Source organism: Meriones unguiculatus, chromosome 6, assembly GCF_030254825.1.
Source record: "Meriones unguiculatus strain TT.TT164.6M chromosome 6, Bangor_MerUng_6.1, whole genome shotgun sequence".
In the NCBI taxonomy this organism is placed as follows: Eukaryota; Metazoa; Chordata; class Mammalia; order Rodentia; family Muridae; genus Meriones; species Meriones unguiculatus.
In genome coordinates, this window is record NC_083354.1 from 64741547 (window position 1) to 64766065 (window position 24519).

At 40.5% G+C, this 24519-nt stretch overlaps 1 pseudogene; it reads left to right on the plus strand.

Annotated features, from left to right (window-relative positions):
• The first annotated feature begins 18319 nt into the window (after nt 1-18319).
• LOC110562933 (vomeronasal type-1 receptor 1-like) lies at nt 18320-20857 on the plus strand (annotated as a pseudogene).
• Nucleotides 20858-24519: the final 3662 nt, after the last annotated feature.

The window sequence follows — 24519 nt, forward strand, 5'->3', positions numbered from 1 at the left end:
TGAGGATCACTGATTTGACTGCTAGGATCACTTTCAATTTAAAAGACCCCTCCCATGGCCATCTGACATCAAAGGTGGGCCATTCGGAGCTGCAAAAGGTGGTGAATTTGTCTCTGTTAAGAGAAAGAGAAAGGTTCCATCCCCTGGCCCTAACTTCTCTGAAGTGGGCCTGGAGCAAGTTCAGGGGAGTGGAAGGAGTCTGTCCCATATTGTATGTGATCTGAGTCTCATCCAAATAAATGAGAACAGTTATTGCAGACAGCAAGACAGACAAACACGAAACCAAATGACAGATTCCGCCATTCAAGTGGGTCGCCATTCAAGTGGGTAAGAACCCCAAACCAGTACATTGGCAGCACTTCCTGTCTCCACGGGAGTGACCCACTTTTTCTAGGACTAGGAAACAGACTTGGGACCTAGTGTCCCACTTGTGAGCCTCTCCATCCTCACTGGGATCTGAGACATCTCCTAGATCCCTGTGACCTCGGCCTTCCAGCTCATCATCCATAGTCCTACTGACATGACCGCTTTTTGGCCATCATTGCTAATACCTTGAGATCTCAGACCCAGAATAACAGAACAGAGATGCAGGACAGCAAAACAAAGACACAGAACTTGGCTAAGGCAAAAACACTTACCCGGGGTTCTGATCTTCTGGCTCGAAGGGGGGGGGGGGCGTGTCCTGGGGGAGGCAGAAATGTCTTGGGGATCCTGGATGAGCCCCCAAGATGTTGTGTCCGATTCCCAAGATCCCCAAAAGACCACCAGGAGTCCAGTCCATTGCAAAACACATGAGGATCGTTATTTGCAGCTCAAGCTAGATTTCCATAGACACCAAGGCATTGGCATCCAGCTGAGAGCTCTGAGCTCCAGATTGTGGGTGATTTATAGGTCCCAGTCCCTCCCAGCATGCCCAAAGCAGGGGATTCTAGCCTGGCAGGTTTCTATTGGTTAATACAGAAAAGGGGGGGTGCTATATTTCTTAAACTGTTTGCTATGGAAAAGTGCCAGGACCACAAACTGTTCTGGTTTTCTTTGTTCTTTTTTGATGGGAGTAGGGGGTAGGGAGTAGGGGGAAAAGGTAGGCCTTGGGTTTCAGTCCTGTCCTGGACTGCTAGACTGCTGCTAGAGAAGAGGCAGTGATTATCTCCAGGAGCAAGGCCACCCAGGCTGGATTCCTGGCAACAGTACCTCTAACAGCATCAAGGTCAGCTCTTTTCTGCAGCTGGCTGGATCTGCCTAGAAACAGATCAACTGGCCTGATATGTTTTCAACTTTTTAGCTCAGTACCACAAAAACCTAGTTTTTAATTCTTTGGTCTCTCATTCCCACCTCTGACAAGTTCCTTGTAGGCCCAATCATGGGGCTTCCCGAAATGTAGATGCTCTGATTATTCCAGAGTGGTCAGTGTAAAAACACTATTCTTTTTAAGTGGGTGATTGAGTTCTCAAGGCAATGAATATCTTTATCAATATTTGCCTAAAAGCTGTTATAATTCTTGCTTTGTACAGCCAGTGCTACAATACCATTTCCTGCTCCAGCTAAGCAGGTCCCCAAGATAATAGCTAATGTCAGGGAGCCTCTTTTGACTAAGCATTTCAGCTGTGAGGTAGGATAAAGGCTGATAAATTTCTCTTCTTCTATAACTTTTTCAGGCTGACATTGGGGCAGAGATACTGTGGACCCAGGAAAGCTGAAAGGCTAGTTAAAATACAGGCAACAGGTCCTACATTTAGTGATCCAGTTGAAGATAATGGAGCCATCACATTGGCCGGACTGGTTTTCTTCAGCTTTCAGCAAGTCAGGATTTCAGCTTGCACTCTATAGCTGACTCCTGAATGGAGTCTGTCAACCTGGTGAAAATCTGCTGAGACAAATTCAGACTAGAGACAGAAGTTAAAATTTGTCTAGTAAATGGGGAAAGTGAGGAATCCCAAGACCAAGGGAAAAACTCATCTGGGATCCGTTTGAGCTATGCGAGATATTGGTCTTTTGACTTCTTTTGAGTTCTTGAAACTCATATGAATTTTAGTTTACAAAAAGAAGTATATTAGTATCACTATTGTATTGAGATCCATACTTTTAAAAAAAGCAGGTAACAGGTGTCTACAAGACAAAAGAATAGATTCATGCCATCAAGACCTAGTAAAAGCTATGGCTTTTGGGATACACACACACACACACACACACAGATATATTGGTCAGATACTATATATATATATATATATATATATATATATATATATATATATATATATATGACAGAGATGTTTTTAGCATAATTAAAAGGATCTTTAAGTCTATCTCCAGAAGACAACCAAAGGGAAATTAAAATTTTGAGTTTGTGACTGCATAATAAGCAGTCAGTGTTCTATCAGCTTATTAGAATTCTATTGATCAGTGTCGTAATTCTGAACTTCTGAAATCTTATAACAAAAGTATAGAGAAATCTGAAATATCTCTTTTTAAATGTGCTTTAAATTATTTTCTTATATCATTATAACTTGAATTCATATATCTTAAAACATCTTCTCAGAGCCATAAACATTTTATAGCTTGCATTTACCAACCTTAAAATACCTATTTAGACCCTTTTATATTTTACCAACTTTCTTAGAGAGGCTTTTCTTTGTAATTTTTATTTATTAACTGTGAAACATTTTCCTAGACTGTCAAACAATTTTTTAGATCCTCATAACTTAAATTTTCATTCCTCAGACCTTATAGAAATTTTATCTTCTTATCCAGTTATTCATCATAAGATACAGGCAATTAACGAGAAGCCTGTGAGCAAGGCAAACCTGTTTGCCTTGCTAAATAACATATTTAGTACCTATTAGTTCTAGCTTGACCAATGAATGAATTAGATCTAATTGTATCCTCTTTAGCTTCAAAGATATTATAGCTTAGTTTAGCCATCAATGTGATCAGAGACCTGATAAGGATAAATTATAAGCTAAGTGAATCTATGTGCTAATCAAAATGACAGAGATGGCTAGTTAGTCCACCACCTAGGCAGTTGTCCCTGGCTCCTGTGGTCTCATGGCATCATGAGCAGAGGCAGTCTGGCCATCAGGCCCAGAAGATGAGAGACTGTTTCTGTGAAAAAGAAGAACATGAGAGCATGGCCTCACCTTACCTTCAGCAACGTGACACACTCTCCAGGTGTCCACAACTTTGTCCACAGTTTAAGGCTGGGCCCTAGCAGTGGGCCAAGTGGGGCAGTGTTGCATACCACAATCCAGAGTTGAAGTCTTCTGTTGTTGTGCCTAAATCTTCTTGGAGACCTTGGGGAGCTACTGCCAGGATTTTGGGACTCTTTGTCATAATAAAACTTATACACATTATATGCCATATTCATCAGATCTCTGACAAGCTTGAGGGCCAGCATATCTGAGTTATTATTTGTTTGTCTTTAGTTATCTGCTCTAAACTGCATCCTGTAAAACAGAATGCTATACTCTCTAATTCTGGTATATTCCTTAGATAAGTGTTTTAGGACCATATCTATTTTTAAGTAGATCTTTTATAGGTAAACTTTGTAGTTACTCATCCTAAGCTTAACCTTGAAAACAAAAACAAGAGACTAGGTAAAGTTCAATCTTGTAATCAACTGCAGTCATTAGCGTAACTTTAAATATGTTTCTGAACTAAAATCAAAGCAAAACTTTCACTCATATAGTTCATAGACAGGCTGGCAAATCTTGCTGATCTTATCATACCATTTTGTCAAGATTGAACAGCAAAAGTATAAAGGACAAAAGTTTTACTTATCATTAAACAGAGAACTGAATATAGCTGGCAGCCCTCAACAAAGATGGTGATAAAATCATGACTCTGTCCTCTTTATTCCTGAACCAACATGGTGGCCAGCCATGTGTTGTTATAGGCCATGGCAGGCAATTTAAAAACATAGCCATTAGGTGTTGCTGATGGTGTTGCCGCTACCCACAGTATAGCACTGTGGAACATTTACAGTTTCCCTTAACCAAGTTCTAACATTGCAATCAAGTAAGTTTTAGGGCCAACTATATAGCAGAACAGTATAGAGCAGCTTTAAAACTGTGCTTGGACTATTCTGGCCATACCAAACCTGTATGCCAGAAAGAAACAGCATTAATTTATTTATTTAGGAACTGGCATCCAGGCATATATTTCATATAATGGTTAACAATGATTTGAACTGATCATCAGTATAACCCTGAGCTAACATGGAGCTGTAGTCCTTTTTCCTCCTTTAAAGAGCATAAGCAAACATTTTTCATTGAAGAATCACCAGCCTTTTAATGAGGAAAACAAACCAGAATTAATCTAATATGGATAAATTTCAACATACTTTACAGTTCTTTTTCAAATCATATTTGCAGGTATGAGAAACCAAAGCAAATACAGTTCATATGCCCTCTGGCTTTCTATACATACTCTGACCTTCCATAACATTCTATATACCTTCAAGTTAGGCTTTGCCTAGCTGCATTTCTCTGGTTTAACCAGGCATTTTTATTTTAGACAACCTATTCTTTCCTTTTCTTTTCTTTATTATCCCAGTCTCTTGCCTTCTCTCTTGCTTCTCAGACAATATAAAAACTTCTATCAAAAATCCTTCTCATATTTTTTATTAAGTTTTCATGGGTTTTTAACATTCTGCCATGATACACTATAAAAACTCCAGTTGTTTTAATTGTCTCAAATAGAACGGCTTGGTTTCATTTGGTAAAATTAATAAATACCAAGGTCTTTTGACCTCCCTTAAAGGGTTGAACTGTTCCAAGTTCTTTGTTAAGCTGCTCAAGGTCATTATTTTAAAATACCTGATAAACTTTAAAATGTTTCATAGCCTTAAATATTTAAACTAAAAAACCCCCTGTTTTTTGTAATGTTAAAATAAAGTACCTTCATAGAGCATATCCATAGTTTTTAGAAGTCAGAACCAAATTTTATCAGTGTAAACAATTCCGTATCTCCAAAATCAATAGCAAGTGTACTATTTTGATGTTATAAACTTTGGCTGCCAGCAAGAAAAGTTCTTGTATACAAACTCAGGGAGGTACAGGTACAGCTCTAATATCTCATGTAAATAGAGTTTCAAACCTTATTATTTTTTTTTATAAACCTGGTTTTTAAGACAGGATAGAAATTATGTAAAATCTTATCCCAATTTATATTACCTTTGGAGACTTGTTTTTTAGTGGGCTCGTGCCTTTTATTATTCAGAAGGGCTCCAACCTTAAGTTAAGTTTGTTAACTTTTTGTTAGACATTATAGATTTTTAACATACCCAATAACCAATAATCTATAACCAAGACACACAAAACATAGTAAAGTTACATATTTAAAACAGAAAGACAAAACCTTTTTTTACTTCTTTTAGCTGTAATTTCAAGGAAGGAATATCTTGCTAAATGGATCCAACATGAGAATTGTAGCTTGTAACTTTCTTACCTGAAAAGCTGCTGTAACAAAAAGTTAACTATGTAGCCTTGGCTGACCTGGAACTCACAGTGTAGGCCAGACTGATTTTATAGAGATTCACTTGCTTTTTTCTCTAGAGTGCTACAATTAAAGGTGTATGCTTCCATGTCTGGTATTTTTAGTTACTTTTAATACTTATTACATTTATTTTTGTGGAAGGGGTCAATGCATCACATCATGGATGTAGAGGTCAGAGGACGATTTTGAGAGTCAGTTCTCTCCTTCTAGCATGTGGGTTTTTTTGGGGATTGAATTTAGGTCATTAGGTTTGATAGCTAGTGCCTTTACCCAAATAAGCCATTTTGCTAGCTCATTGATTGGTTGACTGATTGTGCCTGTGTGTGTGTGTATGTGTTTTCATGTAGATCAGAGGGTAGCTTATGGAAGTTTGCTTTCTCCTTTTACCATGTGGGTACCAGGAATTCAACTCAAGTCATCAGGCTTCCCAACAAATGCCTTTACCTGCTTGGTCATTTTGCCAGCCAGTAATAGAGCTACTGATATCTCCAAAAAGAAGGAAATAGGTGGGAGTGACAGGCTTTCCATCTGGAATTCTCACTTCTTTCCTGTCACCTGTGGGAAGCAAAAGTTCTTTCTCAAGCTGTGGGTAGCTGCTTATTTTGTTATAGATTATTCAGTGAAAAATATGCTTTACCTCAAGACAGAAATAAGCAGGATGTTTTGCCAAGTTTCTTTAACTTGTCTGTGAGACCTTGGACCATGTCTGCCATATAGGAATGTGGTCTTTGAAAACAAGCTTAACTGTTTCATGAACCCTGTCCTTGGACCAATGTGAACTGTGTTTGCTTTTTTGTATTTAAAAAAGGAATTGGAAAATAAACTCAGGGCTTTTTAAGTACTGACTGATAGCCCTCTCGAATATATCCTAAGTTTTCTGTCTCATTCTCTTAACCTGTAATTTCTCAATCCCCACCCTTTCCATTGTGACCCGAATTACCTACAGCTGGTTCTATCAGTCACCCATCTTTACATGATCTTGGGAGGTTCTATATTACAAATGGATGGGAGGTTAGATTGTTATGGGTCTGAGGGTCACTCAGAGATTCACCATGACTATAAATACGTTTAAATTATTTATTTTTATTTTATGTGCATTGGTCTTTTGACTGCATGTATGTCTGTGTGAGGATGTCAGATCCCCTGGAACAGGAGTTACTGACAGTTGTGTTTTGCCATAAGGGTGCTGGGAATTGAACCTGGCTCCTCTAGAAGAGCAACCAGTGCTCTTAAACACTGAGCCATCTCTCCAACGCCCCATAAATAAATTGTAATAAGAGGCTTTATTAACTATCAGTGCCAGATACTCATGGCTTCAGGACTGCAGCCATGAGTGCTCTTAAGATACAGCAAGCTAGTCATATCAGTCCAATGTTTATAAAGTCAAAACCCTCAAGATTACAGATATTCTGTCAATGTGTAGGCAGGGTTGAATTTGGTCATATATGTCTTGGAGTTGTCCTAGTCATTGAGCAAAGCAAGCAAGTTGATTACAAAAGCAGAAATAGAAGATAGTGTTAGGACCTATTATCTTGATAGAACAGTAAACTTTATAAGATCAGTCAATTTAAGAAGTCTTTTAAAATTTTTTAGTTTATTTACTTTATCTCCCAAGGATATATATATATATCTCATTCTTTCCTCCCAGTTTCTCTTTCCCTCTTCCCCACTCCCTTTCCTCCCAGAAAAGGGAAGCCCCCTTCTCTCCATATTCACTCTCCCAAGCAACCAAGTTACAATAAGATTTAGCATATCCTCATCCCCCGAGGACAGGCAAGGCAGCCTTTTGGGACTTTAAAGCAGGCAATATAGTCCATGTTGGAAACAGCCCCTACCCCTCCAATTGCCAGGCAACATGAAGACCAAGCCACCCATCAGCCACATATATGCAGGGGGTCTAGTTCCAGACCATGCATGCTCCTTGTAAGCTCCCATGGTCTGGATTAGTTGTCTCTGTTGGTCTTCTTGTGAGGTTTCTGTCCCCTTGCCCCAGGCCCTTCCATCTTGCCCCCAACATTTCCACAGGACCCTCAGAGCTCTACCACATGTTTGGATGCAAGTTCCAGCATCTGTCTTGATCTGCTGCTGGCTAGAGTCTTCAGACAACAACTAAGTTAGACTCCTGTCTGCAAGCATAGCAGAGCATCATTAATAGTGTCAGGGGCTGGCCCTCTACTGTGGGATGGGTCTCAGGTTGGATCAACTATTGGTTGGACATTCCTTAAATCTTTTTTCCCCCTCTTAATTCTTGCACTTTTTGTAGGCAGGGCAATTTTGGGATCAAAGGTTTTGTCGGTGGGTTGTTCCACTTCTTCCACTAGACCTGCTTGGCTAGGAGGTGGCCACTTGAGTTTTCATGTCTCCCCCTGTTAGGAGCCTCAGGTAGAGTCACACCCATATCTTCCCAAGGAGCCTATCCTTTTGCAGACCTCTAGCTTAACAAAGAGATTCCACCCCTCAGTTTCCCTTCTGGTAATCAACTTTCTCACCTTCCACCCTCATCTTTCCTACATCTGGTCCCCATCCTTGTTTCCCTCCCCATCCATCTCCTGCCAGTTCCCTCTATTCATCCACTTCTGCTATCTATTTTAGTTCTCCTTCTGAGTGACATTTTGGCACCTTCCCTTGGACCCTCCTTGTTACTTAGCTTGAGTCTGCGGATGTAGTATGGTTATTATATACTACAGGTCTAATATCCGCTTATAAGTGAGTAATACCATGTGTGTCTTTTTGGATCTCGGTTCCCTCACTCTGGATGATCTTTTCTAGTTCCATCCATTTGTCTGCAGATTTCATGATGTCTTTGTTTTTAATAGCTGAGTAGTATTCCAATCTGTATATGTACCACATTTTCTGTATTCATTCTTTGGTTGAGGGACACTAGGTTGTTTCCAGTTGCTGGCTACTATGAATAAAGCAGCTCTAAACACAGTTGAGCAAATGTCCTTGCTGTATGGTGGAATATTTTTTGGATATATGCCTAGGAGTGGTATAGCTTGTTGTTGAGGTAGAACTATTCCTGATTTTCGGAGACAGTGCCAGACTGATTTCCAGAGAGGCTGTACAAGTCTGCACTCCAACCAGCAATGAAGGAGTGTTCTCCTTTCTCCACATCCTTGCCAGCATGTGTTGTTATTTGATTTTTTGATCTTAGCCATTCTGACTGGTGTAAGATGAAATCTTAGAGTCATTTTGACTTGCATTTTTCTCACAGTTAAGAACATTGAGCATTTCTTTAAGTGCTTCTCAGCAATTCGAGATTCCTCTGTTGTGAATTCTCAGTTTAGCTTTGTACCTCATTTTTAAATTGGGTTTTTTGATTTGTTGATGTTTAATTTCTTAAGTTCTATATGTATTTCGGATATTAGCTCTTTGTCTGATATAGGGCTGGTGAAGATCTTTTCCTAATCTGTAGGCTGCCATTTTGTTCTATTGACAGTCTCCTTTGATTTACAAAAGCTTTTCAGTTTCATGAGATCCCATTTATTAATTGTTGCTCTCAGAGCCTGTGCTGCTGGTGTTCTGTTCAGGAAGTTGTCTCCTATGCCAATGAGTTCCAGACTTGTCTCTGGTTTTATGTCAAGGTCTTGATCCATTTGGACTTGAGTTTTGTGCAGAGTGATAAACACAGGTCTATTTGCATTTTTCTACATGCAGACATCCAGTTAGATCAGCACCATTGTGAATATGTTTTCTTTTTTCCACTGTATAGTTTTGGCTTCTTTGTAAAAAATAAAGTGCCTGTAGGAGTGCAAGTTTATTTCTGGGTCTTCATTTTGGTTCCATTGATCAACCTGTCTGTTTCTATGCCAATACCATGCAGTTTTTTAAAAAAATTACTATTGCTCTGTAGTATAGCTTGAAATCAGGGATGTTGATACTGCCAGTTCTTTTATTGAGAAATGTTTTAGTTATCTTGGGTCTTTTCTTTTTCCATATGAAGTTAATGATTGCTCTTTCTAGGTTTGTAAAGAATTGTGTTGGATAGCCAGGAGCGGTGGCTCATACCTATAATCCCAGCACTCAGGGAGGCAGAGGCAGGTGGATCTCTGTGAGTTAGAGGCCAGCCTGGTCTACAAAGTGAATCTAGGAGAGCCAAAGCTACACAGAGAAATGCCACGGACCGGCCCAGTCGGGCTCCCGTCGTCCGCGGGAGAACAAGGCTTTAGACAGGAAGACACGGTTTCGGCGAAGAATTGACAGACAGAGACACCTTGATGGTTTTGACTCTGCTGCAACTTTACTGAAATCAAGCTAGTATTTTTATAATGATTTCACAAAAGGCACCTTAAAATTGGCATACTTCCCAGAACATTCAGACTTTTACCAAGAATACAAAGTTTACATTTTAACTCAAAATGCAATCAAACATAAAGCAGTACCCACAAATAATCTTGGCCTAAAAACTTTTTGATCAGAGCAAACAAAGGAAAAGAAACCTCAAATATAGTTTCATTATTGCTAACCAATGAAGAGGAAAGTCAGGAGCTAAGTCAGATGCCTGCCAAAGTCCTTCTCTATATCAAAATCTAACTACACCTTTGTTAACCCTCCTCCCATATGTCCTGCCCAAGATTTATGATCTTCTCTAGAAACAATGCACTGAAGGGAGGGGGAAACTCCCGCCAGCTGCACCTCTCATGCTATTATTTCTTAAGAAGAAGCCTATTATTATTTTACTATTCTTAATGCCTATTAATACTAAATCTAATTCATTACTTTCCTTAAACTTATTTTTATTAAAGCCTTTAACAATCTACTAATAATAAATTTCTTTATAAAGTTAGTTGTGCTGTTTCAGGTATCACAGGGAAAAATCAAAGAATTCATTATTCCAGCCCCAGAGCCACAACTGAAGAAGCGTAGAAATCTCAGAACACGTCTCTTTTCCAAGTGGGATGAGTTTGCCAGGGACCTTCCAGGGGGCATTATTTCCGGGGAAATCATATCCCCCGCCCTGTAGCTTATGCTACTATGGCGACACTGGCGTGGGTGTGGCAGAGAAACCCTGTCTCAAACAACAACAACAACAACAACAACAAAAAAGAATTGTGTTGGATTTTTGATGGGAATTGCAGTGATCTGTAGATAGCTTTTGGCAGGATGGCCATTTTTACTGTTAATCTTATCGATCCTCGAGCAAGGGAGATATTTCCATCTTCTAAAATCTTCTTCAATTTCATACAGGTTAGCATTACACCAAGATATTTTATATTATTTGCTGTTATGGTGAAGGGTGTTGTCTCCCTAATATCTTTCTCAGCCCTTTTGTTGAATAAAGGAGGACTACTGACTTTTTTGAGTCAATTTTGTATCCAGACCCTATGCCAAAGTTTTTTATTAGCTGTAGGAGTTCTGTAGTAGAATCTTGGGGGGTACTTATGTGTACTATCATGTCATCTGTGAATAATGATACTTTGACTTCTTCTTTTTCAATTTGTATTCCTTTGATCTCCTTTACTTGTCTTATTGCTCTAGCTAGAACTTTAAGTACTGATTTGAAGAGATATGGTGAGAATAGGCAGCCTTGTCTTGTCCCTGATTTTACTGAGATCACTTTAAATTTCTCCCCATTTAACTTGATATTGGCTATTGACTTGCTGTATATTGCTTCTATTGTATTTTGGTATGTGCCTTGTATCCCTGATTTCTCCAAGACTTTAAACATGAAGGGGTGTTGGATTTTGTCAAAGGGCTTTTGATGTGTTCCTGGATTCAGTTTGCAAGTAATTAATTGAGTATTTTTACATCAGTGTTCATAAGGGAGACTGGTCTGAAATTCTTTCTTTCTTTTTTGGGTCTTAATGTGGTTTAGGTATCAGGTGACTGTAGCCACACAGAATGAATTTGGCAATGTTCTTTCTGTTTTTATTTTGTGGAATAGTTTGAGGAATATTGGTATTAGTTCTTCTTTGAAAGTCTTTTAGAATTCTGTGCTGAAACCATCTGGCCCAGGGCTCTTTTTCATTGGCAGGCTTTTGATGACTGTTTCTATTTCCTTAGGGGTTATAGGTTTATTTAGATTGTTAACTTGATCTTGATTTAACTTTGGTAAGTGGTATCTATCAAAAAATTATCCATTTAATTTGGATTTTACAATTTTGTGGTGTACAGGTTTTTGGATTTTCTTGGTGTCTGTTGTTATATCCCCCCTTTCATTTCTGATTTTATTAATTTTGATAAATTTTCTTTGTCTTTTAGTTAGTTTTGTTAAGAGTTTGTCTATCTTGTTGATTAAAAAAAACAGCTCTTGATTTTGTATTGTTCTGTATTGTTCTCTTTGTTTCTAGGTTATTGATTTCAGCCCTAAGTTTGATTATTTCCTGCTGTTGACTCCTTTTGGGTGTGTTAGTTTCTTTCTTTTCTTTTTTTTTTTTCAGAGCTTTCAGGGGAGCTGCTAAGTTATTAGTATGAGCTCTCTCCACTTTCTTTATGAAGACACCTAGCGCTATGAACTTTCCTCTTAGCATTGCTTTCATTGTGTCCCATAAGTTTGGGTATGTTGTGTATTCATTTTCATTGAATTCTAAAAAGTCTTTAATTTATTTTCTCTCTGTCACAGTGGTAATTAAGTAGAGACTTGTTCAGTTTTCATGAACATTCTATTTCATGTAGGCATTCTATTGTTTCTGTTGTTGAATCTAGCATTAATCCATGGTGATCTGATAGAATACAAAGTGTTATTTAATATTTTTTTTAAATTTGTTGGGGCTTTCTTTGTGTCTAAGGACATGGCCAATTTTGGAGAAGGTTCCATTAGGTGCTGAGAAGATGGAATATTCTTTTGTGTTTGGATGGAATGTTCTGTAGATATCTGCTAGGTCCAATTGACTAATAATGTTTGTTAGTTTTGTTTTTTTCTCAGTTGAGTTTCCATTTCAATGACCTCAATGAGAGAGGTGTGTTGAAGTCTCCTACTATTAATGCGTGGGGTTTGATGTGTGATTTTAGCTTTAGTAATTTTTTTTTACAAATGGGGGAGGGGCTCTTTCATTTGAGATGTCATTGTGGTCAATTTTCCCTTTGATGAGTATGAAGTGCCCATCCCCATCTCTTTTGATTAATTTTGGTTGAAAGTCTATTTTATTATATATTGGAATAGCTATTCCAGCTTGCTTCTTGTGTTTGTTTGCTTGGAAAACTTTTTTCCAGCTTTTTATTCTGAGGTAATGCCTGTCATTATTACTGAGGTATGTTCTTGTATGCAACAGAATTATGGGTCCTGTTTATGCATCCATTCTGTTAGCCTGTGTCTTTTTATTGGGGTGTTGAGGCTATTGATGTTGAGAGATATTGATGACCAGTGGTTGTTAATTCCTGTTATTTTGATATTGGTGGTCATAGAGTGTGTGTGCATGCTTCTTTTCTTTTGGTTTTGAGGCTGTAGGGTTATTTGTTTTTGTGTTTTTCTGAGTGTAGTGAGCCTCCTTAGTTTGGAGTTTTCCTTCTACTACCTTCTGTAGGGCTGGGTGTGTGGCCAGGTACTATTTAAACCTGATTTTGTCATGAAATATCTTGTTTTCTCTATCTGGCAATTGAAATGTTTGCTGGATATAGTAGTCTGGGTTGACATCTGTGCTCTCTTAGTGTCTGCATGACATCTGTCCAGGATCTGGCTTTCTCTGTTGAGAAGTCAGGTGTAATTCTGATAGGTTTGCCTTTATATGTTAGTTGGCCCTTTACCCTTGCAGCTTTTAATATTCTGTACATTTAGTGTTTTGATTATTATGTGAAGGGAGGATTTTTTTTTTCTGGTCCAATCTATTTGGTGTTCTGTAGGCTTTGTGTATGTTTATAGACATTTTTTTTTTCTTTAGGTTGGGGAAGTTTTCTTCCATGATTTTGTTGAAAAAAATATCTGGGCCTTGGAGTCTAGAGTCTTCTTCTATTCTTATTATTCTTAGGCTTGGTCTTTTCATATTAGTCCAGATTTCTTGGATGTTTTGTGTCAGGAATTTTTTAGATTTAACATTTTCTTTGACTGATGTATTGATTTCTTTAGCTATATCTTCTACACCTGAGATTCTCTCTACCATCTCTTGTATTCTGTTATTGATGCTTGTGTCTGTAGTTTCTGCTCTCTTCCCTAGGTTTTCATTTCCAGGATTGCCTCTGATTGTGTTTTTTTATTGCTTCCATTTCCATTTTTAGGTCCTGGACAGTTTTATTAATTTCTTTCTTACATTTGGTTGTATTTTCTTGTATTTCTTTGAGGGCTGTTACGAGCCGCGTGATCGTCTCGCCAGCAAGAATGCACACGGACAACAGGATCCTTCTGCAACAGGCTTTATTACAGTCAAGCGATGAAAGGAGGAGAGACCGAGCCCCGAAGTGGCACTGTTTATATAAGCCCTGGTCGCACCTAAGTGACGTGACGTGACGTGTCATACTCTGATTGGCTGCTCATTCATCACCCCGTCTGACGGCCTGGGCTCGGGCAGTGGCTTGGCGCGCTTTCGCAACTTGCACATGCGCTCTAGAGGTTCTTTACAGTTCTGAAGGCGGATGTCAGTGCCATTAGATGGCGTCTGAGTCTCAGCTCTCCACAGAGGGCTTTATTTAATTCCTTCACCTCATTGGTTGTATTTTCCTACACTTCCTTAAGGGATTTATTTTCACCACTCTTGCTGGTAGGCTGTGGCAGGCCAGTAGATGAGGGGGAAGAGCCTCTCACCTGTTGCTCCCTGATCCGTGCTGGTCTCCTTTCCAAGGCGGGTTCTGGGAAATGGCACAGGTCCAGGAACTCGAATGTGGGACACTACAAAAATAGTCTTCAATGTCTGGGGGGAAAAAGGGAAGTGGCCTGCTAGGGCATAGCCAGTACAAGTTAGTGGCTTACATATTAGAGGCAATGTTTGCATTTTGGTCTCTCAAGTCTAAACTTTAAGTGCAATGTTAATCATCACAACATGAAAGCACTCCATGATGCACATAAAATAAAAATAAATTTTTGGTGGTGATATAACTGTGTTGAGATCTTCCACATGTAAGTGTTGCAGCTCTGAGGGGGAAGGTTTCCCCACCATAAGTCTTACAACTCTGTTGGGGTTGGGGGAGGGAGAAGATTTCTCCATTAAAAGTGTTACAGTTATAAGAAAAGGTATCCTGGAAGTCAGGAGCCAAGGAATAAAAATAAATAAATAAATAAATAAAAATCACATCACACCGCAAACCTCATAAAGATTTATTGGGAAAGAGATTTATTGGGGAAGACACAAGAGGACAGCTGCCTGTGCTTGGTGTAGAAGTAGCAGAGAACTGAGTGGGAGGCAGGCTTATATAGTTTGCTTTTTTGGGGGAGGTGCAGAGATTTCTAGAGTGGAGATTACTACCTCACAGGGTCCCCAGCTCCTCTGAGTAGACACTTTCAGATTAGATGCTTAAATTGGGAGAAATGTATCAATCTTTCATCATCATCATTATTACTATTAATTACAATTTATCCTGGCTGTAGTTCCCTACCTCATCTCCTCCCAGTTCCACCCTCCCCTCTTCTCCCCCTATGCCCCTCCCCAAGTCCACTGATAGGGAAGGTCCTCTTCCCCTACTATCTGACACTAGCCTATCAGGTCTCATCAGGACTGTCTGTATCCTCTTTCTCTGTGGCCACCCAGCCAGGGAGAGGTGATCAAAGAGCAGACAACCTAGAGAAGACAAGGAACAGGACAGGAGCCTACCACAGGGGGCCTCTGAAAGACTCTACCCAGCAGGGTATCGAAGCAGATGCTGAGCTTCACAGCCAGACTTTGGCTGGAGCACAGGGAGTGTTATGGAAGAAGTGGAAAGACCTTGAGGGGACAGGAACTCCACAAGGAGACCAATAGAGCCAAAAAATTTGGGTCCAGTGGGGCCTGCAGAGACTGTGATGAATCAACCAAGGACTATTCATAGAGAGGACCTAGACCTCCCTGCTCAGATGTAGCCCACGGACAGCTCAGTCTCCGTGTGGGTCCCTAATAAGGGGAGCAGGGGCTGTCTCTGCCTGGGCTTTGAAATGTATCAATCTTAAATGCAAATGTACAACTGAGAAGGAGCCTCAGGGGAGAGGAGGGTAGGTGGAGGTGGTCTAGGCTCTGTCCTGGTGGTGTTCTGGGGAGAGACCCTGCAGGAAGGTGTGTGGGTGGAAAAGCAGGTTGCAGCCTTACGACACCACCTGTTTCTTCTGGCAGCTTATTATACTTTTCCTCTGAGATAACCTATGGGTGACTGAACTTACTGACAGCTCCCTGGTAGAAGACTGTGAGCCCACTTTGGGGACCTTATTACAGAGCACTCCTAACCCACCTAGTGCATTACCACCCCTCGCTCTGGCGTGTAGCTCCAGGGAGACCAGAAGTATTTTTTTTTTCCTAGCTGTTCATGAGGTCTCTTAATTAATCACTACCAACTACAGCTACTACTGGGTCCTTGCACCTGGAATCTGAGTGCTTTCTCTTCTGGAAATGCCCTAGCCTCCCCTTACAGGCAATATCTTTGTACGTGACACATGGCAGCCCCCTGGGGGTTTTACTCTGGAGCCCAGTTCCCATATCAGTGGCTGCCATGCAGTCTGATCTGGCTCTGCTGCCTGTGGCCACAGCTGCGGAAGTGAGCCTCTGAGGGTTCCTGGGGTTCAAGTCCATAGACAAGGGCTCAGGTGAAGATTCATAAGCTCAAGCTTCTGAATACTCCTCAGAACCAGGCTTTGTTCCCTTAGCCTTAGACTGTAGCCAGCTCCCCCTGCAGCTGGTACCAGTAGGTTGCTGAGAGGGGAGTAGGCTGAGAGATATGTGAGGATGGGAAGAGGATGGTAGGGTTGAAACTTGAGTGGGTTGTCTTGGAATAATCTGTATGTATGTGCCTGATCCCGACAGGGTGTATGTGAAGGGCTGTCATTCTGAAAGCAAATCCTTTCCCAAGTCTCCTGTCTGTCATCTTAGTGAGGAAAGAGCAGCCTTCTGCCCCAGCTTACTTTCAACAGGGATGTTTCTGTTTTTCAGTATTCAGGAAACAGACTGTATAGCTCCTAACTTATAACAGTCATTCTCTTTCTCCCTCTCCCTTCACCCCTCTCTTTCTTTTGCCTCCCTTTCCTTCCTCCCTCTCAACCTCCTCCCCAAAATAAAATTACTGTTTACTCATCAACTGCAGTGGCACATAACTCTAATTCCAGCCCTCAAGAGGCAGAGGCAGACATCTGGATCTCTGTGTGTTAGAAGCTAGCTTCTATATTAGCAAGTTCCAGACCAGCCAAGGTTTCATAGTGAGACACTGCCTCAAAAAACTAGAAAAAATAATTTTTTACTTATTTAGTGTATATGTTTATGTATGGATGTGTGGATGTGGATGTGACATGCTGTGCACATGGAGGTCAGAGGACAACTTGTGGAAGTCAGTTCTTTCCCTTCACCATGTGGGTTTGGGGGCGGCAAAGTTAGGTTGTTAGGCTTGGAAGTAAGTATTGCAACAGGCTCTGTGTTGACTTTTTGAACATCGTGTCAGAAAGCAGTGTCTGTGCTGAGTGTCCTCCTTGGTCTTTACTTTGGGTATTTACACATTTTTCAGAACTCTGTTTCTACTTGCATGTGTGAAGGTCCCATTGCTACCCCGTGGAACTGAAGAAACTGGAGTGGGAGTTGGAAGGGAGGAGCTCAGCACTTTCTTTCACAAGGTACCAAGGGAGCTTCTGCTCTGTGTTCTCAGTGTGTATAGGATGCTCCCTCCATTCTGAGAATGGAACAAGATCTGGGGTTCACAGTTTGTAGAAATGGGTCACACATCTTGATCTGTTGTGAATGTGGTCCTGTAGGAAGGTTGTAGTTTTGGGAGGTCTTGCAATATTCTGAGAGAAATAACCCCCCCTTTTAGTTTTTGTTTGTTTTTGTTTTTTGAGACAGGGTTTCTCTGTATAGCCTTGGCTGTCTGGACTCACTTTGTAGACCAGGCTGGCCTTGAACTCACAGCGATTCCTCATGCTTCTTCCTCCCTGAGTGCTGGGATCAAAGCAATGAGCCACCACACCCAGCTTAACCTCCCTTTTAGGTTCTCATAACACTGGGAACTTCCTTGTTTTCATCAAAGTCATCATTATCTTCTCGTGAAAGTCTTCAAACAGAACATAGGCTGTGTCTCTGCACAGCCATCATATGCATTTGGGGGTAAAACTGTGGGGAATCTGGGGTTAGCTCTGTAGTACAATGACAGTCATGCATGAGACTTTGTTTTATCTCAACATCACAAAATAATGAAAAATACATGGGACTTTTGTTTTATGCTATTGAAAAAATATTAAAAACAGTCAATTTGTATAGTATGGTAATAACAATTCAGTTATTGTCTGATTCAAATCTCAATTTTTTTTTTAAGGAAAACAAATTCTCATATAGCCTAGACTAAGTTGGAACTCACTGTTTAGTCCAAGCTGCCCCCGGCCCGGTGATAATCCTCTTGCTGTTGCTTCCTGAATGTTAGGATTACAGGTGGGTACTGTCAGGCCTAGGCAGATGCAACTTTTATTGTACCAGGTTGAAAGCAAGGAACCCTACCCTCAGTCCTACAAAGTTGGAGTTTAAGTGCCAGAAAACTCAGAAACTTTTGGGTTAATTTAAAAAAATAGTTATGTGTATGTGTGTGGATATGTGCACAAAAGTTCAGGCGCCCGGAGGCCAGAAGCATAGGATCTCCTGGAGCTAGAGTTACAGGCAGCTGTTGAGCCTCCATCACGGATGTTAGAGGTGGGTCTGTGTCTTCTGGAAGAACACCCAGTGCTCTTAATTATTGAGCCATCTCTCCACCTACTCAGTTTTTATATATTTACTCATTTTATTTTTATTTATTAATTGAGACAGATTTCAGGCAGCCCAGGCTGGCCTAGAATTTGCCATGTCCTCAAGGATGACTTTGACTCTCGATCCTTCTGTGTCCATCTCTTGAATGCTGGGTTTGTTGTCATGTACCGCCTTGGCAGTTTACATGGTGCTGGTGACAGAATCCAGGACTTTTGCAGAAACCAGGCAAGTACTCTCCCAACATCTTCAGCCCTTCGGTTTAATCTTTTAAGAAAGGAAGACTTGTGAACCGGGAGGATGGCTAAGTTGACAAAGAGTTTGTACTTCAAGCATGAGGACTCAAATTAGAGTCTCCAATACCCCCACAAAAAGTCAGATGAGACAGCAAGCACCTAATCACTGAGGAGGCAAAGACAGAAGGGTACTTGGAGGTTGCTGGCTAGCTAGTTCTGTCAGTCAGTGAGTTCCAGGTTCAAGGAGAGACCTTGTCTTAAAAAAAAAATAAGGTGGAGAACATAGAGGAAGGCACCTAATGCTGCTGTCTAGCCTCCTCAGCCTTGTTGGGCACCCTGAATATATGTGTACACACACAAATGTGATTCCACCACATTCTCCTGTACACATAAAAATAAGCTAATAAAACTCCTGGATTCACTGGGCAGCTTTAACCTCAGCACCGCAATATTAATGTTTTTCTCTTCTAGGACACAACCTGGGTCTCCTTGACCACAAGCCTCCATAAACATGGTACAAATGACTGTTGATAATATGGTCCTGAAGGTTGTGTTTCTGCTGCAGATGGGCACAGGCCTTCTGACAAACACTTGTTCTTCATGCATAGCTTTATCCTTCTCACAGGAAACAGAATGAAGCCTACAGACCTCATTCTCTCCAACTTGGCTGTGGCCAATTCCTTTGTTATTCTCTCCAAGGGAGCACAGGAAGTGATGGAAGACTTGGGACTGGTGCATGCCCTGGAAGGTTCTGGGTGCCAAGTCTTCTTTTATTTCCATAGGATGTCTCGAGACCTTTCGCTCTGCACCACCAGCTTGCTGAGCTGTTTTCAAGCTGTCACAGTCAGTCCCAAGCACAAGTTGTGGACAGGGCTCAGATGCTGGGTGTCTAGGCATGTTGGCTGCTCCTGCCTCCTCTGCTGGACTCTTATGCTGGCCAGCAGCACCATCTCTCCCATTGAGATAAAACTCTTTTGGGATAACAGTAGTGATTCCTCAATGGGGAATGGCATGGCTTGCCAGTATGTGGCCAATATGTCTGGCTTGTGTACAATCCCATTATTCAGTCTGGGTGCCCTGCTGATGACACTTATGGTGGTAGCCAGCATGCACATGGTATGTCTCCTTTACAGACACCACCATAGGGTTCAGCATGTTCGAAGTTGCAGCCTCAGCCTCACCCACAGGACCTCCCCTGAGATGCGGGCCACTCATAGCATCCTGCTCTTGGTGGCTGGCTTCATCCCCTTTTACTTTCTCAACTCAATATACATATTCTATGACATAAAATCTTTTAGTTCCTACTGGTGGCTGCAACACTCCCTGAAGTTTTTTGCCATGTGTTTCCCTTCCCTGAGTCCGTTGGTGCTAATTTTCCAGAACCCCAGAACTCTGAGCTCTTGCTTTTAGGTTCTGGGAGTGTCCAGTTTGATTGCTGATTCCTGGATGAACATCCAGCACCTCTCACACGTTTTCCTCCCCCACCCATAGTCTGTCATAGGAACCCAGAAGTTCATCTTGCTTGCTGTGGAGAACCTTGAAGGCCTGTCAAGGAGAGACACTCTTAAACCAACACATGAGGGAAAACAGTAGGAATTTAAATTTATGATACTTGGAGGAACAGTAATTTAGTGCCTTTTAAATTTTTATTGTATTTTCATGTTTTAAAAGTTCTTATTGAAAAAAAGTTCTTATTGTTTGAAGCTGGGCAGTAGTGACACACATCTTTAATCTTAGCACCCAGGAGTCAGAGACAGGCAGACCTCTGAGTTTGAGGGCAAACTGGTCTACAAAGCAAGTTCCAGGGCAGCTAGGGTTACACTGGGAAACCCTGTCTTGAAAAAAACAAAACAAAACAAAACAAAATATTATTGTTTGACAGACAAATGTGCTTACCTAATAAATTTTAGGCCATGTGTGGTGGCTGATGCTGTTATTTCCAGCACTCAAGAGCAACTCAGAAATTCACTTACCTCTGCCTCCGGAGTGCTGGGATTAAAGATTTGCAATACCAGTGCTTGGCTTACATTTAAATAATAGCAGACTTCAAAAAAAAATATTTATGTTGGAGCAGGAAACTAAATAAAATAAGTAAAAGCATAACATTTGTGTTTATCAGGTGTTTTTTTGTTTGTATCATGCAATTTCAAGGCTGTGTGGTTTTAGAATGTCTAACTACCCTGCTTCAGTATTCGTTTATATCACAGGATGACAGCAATTAATTATAATGATATATTAAAAACTGTGCCACAGGCCATCAAGATGGTTCAACGGGCAAGTGCCTGAGTTAACAGAGTGAACATTCTGCCTACAGAATGCTGGAAAATATTCACCAGCTGTGCTTCTGACAAGGATTTAGTATCTGGGCTACATAAAGAACTCCAAAACTTAAACATAAAAAATTAAAGTCAGTCTGCCACAGAGATATATGTGTATCTATGTTTCTCCTGCAGTATCCACACTTCCCAAATCATGGAATGGGTGTAGAAATGAGAAACTCATTTCAAATAGGTTGTATGGCAGCACAATGGTATTCCATTATTTAGTAAAAAAGATCAATACTATGTCATTGGCAAGACTGTATGGAAAAAATAAAAGTTGGGCACAGTGGATTAAAAGCACAACACCTTTAGTCCCAGCACTTGGGAGGTAGAGGCATGTGGATCTCTAGGATAGGAATTCAAGGCCAGCCTGGTCTACAAAATGAGTCCAGGACATCCAGGGCTACCCAGAGAAACCCTGTCTCAAAACGAAACTAAAACCAAAACCACCAATCAACTAAACAAGCAAACAGAGTGTGGATGGAATTTAGAATTATCATATTAAGGGAGTTAGGCCAGAATCAGCAAGACAAGGGTGATATTTTCTCTCTTAGGTAGACTGTAGAAAAAAGAGATACAATTAGGTGAAGAATTTAAAAAGTTTTGTTTACTTTTATTTTAAGTGTATGGGTGTTTTTCTTTCTCATACCTAAGTGCACTATGTGTATGCAGTGTCTTTGGAGGCCAGAAGAGGGCATAGGATTCCCTGGAACTAGACTTAAAGATGATTGCGGAAAAACCATGTGTGAGTCCACTGGAAAAGCAATGTAATTTAACTGCAGAACTATCTCTCCAGCCCTTAGATGAAATAATTAAAAACATTTTTAGATTTATTTGTTTTATGTATATGAGTGTTTTGCTTTCTTTTTGAGGGTCTGTGCATTATGTTGTTTTTTTCATTATGTTTTAAAAAATTAATAAACAAATTAATTAATTCACTTTACATCTCCATCATAGCCCCTTCCCTCTAATTTTCCTGGTTCTACCATCTCTCCTTCTTCCCCCTCCCTTCTATTCCTCAGATAAGGGGAGCCCCACTCCCAGCTCATTAACTTGCATCAGGACTGAGCACATCCTTTTTCCTTGTGGCCTGGCAAGGCAGTCCTGCCAGGGGCTAGTGATCAGAAAGCAGGCAACAGAGTTCTTGTCAGAGACAGAATTATGTTTACCCTGGAGTGGTAATGATGGGTGGGTATGAACTGCGTGGGTGCTGAGAATTGAACCCAGGTCTTTTGTGAGAACAACAAGTGCTTGTAACCAGTAAGCTATCTCTCCAGCCCCTAGATAAAATAAGTTCAGAGAAGATGGGGATGAATGGGTGGGGTAAGGAAAAGAATAGAGAGTAATGGGGGTATGGATAAAATCAACTATGTAATACCCAAGCATGAAATATCACAGTAAGACAAGGTAATCTGCATACAAAAGTGTGGTGGGTTTAAAATATACCAAGTGTGAGATATTTACTTTACAGTATTTGTTTTATGTATGTTTTGGGGCCTGGAAGTAGAGTGTTGAGCTCTCTCCTTCTACCATATGAAGCCTGGGCATTGAACACAGTTTGCCAGGCTTGGTAAGTGGTAAGTACCTTTACCATTGAGCCAACTAACCAGCCTTCAATTCCATGGTTTTATAATTGAAATCTACATAGGCATTACAGGTGTATGATGAGGTTTGAGCCCTGAGAAATGGCGGGAACACACTGATAGTGGAGGCACACATTTTAAGATTTCTGAGTTATTGGCAAAATTTTGCTAAAGAACTTGGATTGTGTATACTTGCATACATTATTGCAATATGTAGAGTAAGAAGAGTTAAAAACACAAATGATAGAGCAACCTCTATCTTCTTTTTTTTTTTTTTTGGCAAACAACTTTCAACTAAAGTGTATGACAACTGTGCTTGATCCCTGTTTTGTGAATCAAAGTAAAACCCACATCCTGACATTATGTCCTCTGTGGAAGGTGAAGGACGTTAAAGTACACTGTAAGAGCAGTGGTCTCCTGTGGAACTGTGAGAGTGTTCTCTGTGGCCCTGCTCAACGCTCCTCTTGATTTAAGGGCTGTAATAATTCCCACCACTGCATAAAAACTTTCAATGACTTCTAAGATTAAAATAAACTTCAAAATTTCAAGATTCTGAAGTTTACTTTCTGATGTAGTTCAACTTGGGAAATGTATATCTTTGACAGATACTTGGCAGTTTTAGCTTAATAAAGTCATCTGAGTTCACGCTGCATCTGGAAGAGAGATGTTTTCAACTGGGTGCATCAAATGCTATTTAGTAAATAAGGTAATTGACATCATGAGTGACAAAATGGTTCATGTACATTGGAAGTCCACCGTTATCCTGTCCTTGATGCCTCCTGGTAGGCAGCCTTTCCAGAACATGTCATGTCTGTGCAATTCACACTGCCCTGAGGAAAGACTCCCACATTCAGTGCTCAGAGGAAGCATGATAACCGCCACACTGATACTTTTCCCCAGTCTATCCTTTCTTAGACTTTTATTTTTTCAGTGTTTTCTCATATATGTATATTTTAAAGGTAACTATTTTGATCTTATTTACTTACTTTTTTGAGACAGGGTCTCTCTACATAGCCTTAGCTGTCCTGGAACTTTGTAGATTTCTGCCTCTGAGGTTTTGGGATTAAAGTCATGCATCACCATACTTGGCCCTTACGTATTTATTTTTATTATTAAGTGTGTGTGTTTATGCTGCATGTATGTAGATACCTACAGAAACTAGGAGAGGCACTGGATATCTCTGGAGCTGGAGTTACATGTGACTGTGAGACACCTGATGTGAATGTTGGGAACAGAATTTAGATCCTCTGGAAGAGCAGCCTGTAAGGCTTAACCATTGAGCCATATCTTCAGCCCCATCTTATTTTTCTTGGCGATGCTTTTCTTTACATTTATAAACACTTTTACTATTTTCTGTCTTTATTAATATCTCAACATGTGTTTTGGCCACTATTCAATTTCATCATGAAAGAATTATCTAGCTGTGATTTTCTGAAATTCTAAAACATTTCATGGAAAGCTAGGTCTTCAACTTACCATTATCTATTAGATTTCTTCCCTGATTTCAAGGATGAAACTGGAAAAACAGTCTACAGATAGTAGAACCTCCCTTTTTACTGTGAAATCACTGCGGATTATAAGTCTGGGGCACAGCTGCTATGTTCTATTCTTGAATAGAATGAAGTAACTCAGGGACCTATCTCTCCTATGTCACCTCAGTCGTGGAGGTGTTGTAGAAACACTTCTACCATGCTAGAGAAGTAGCTAAGCAGGTGTGAGCACCTGCTGTGCGACCAGGAGCACCTGACTTCAAATCTCCAGCACCTACATAAAAATCTGGGTGTGGCCTTGAGCACCTGTGACCTCAGTGCTGGGAGAGGGAAAGGGGGAAAAGACAGGACAAGTGGTGGGGCTTGGTGGTCTCCAGGCTAGTTCTAAGTTCAGTGAGAGAGTCTGTCTCAAAGAAATAAGGTGAACAGAGACAGAGTATGGTACCTGACATCCTCCTCTGGCCTCTGTGTCTGCATACACATATGTGCACACAACCACTCACAATAGACCTATACCATATATATCATACACACACAGCATACAGTATACATATTCCATATATATGATGTGCACAGAAAGACACAAACACATAACATACACACCACACATATATCATACCCACCACACAGACACA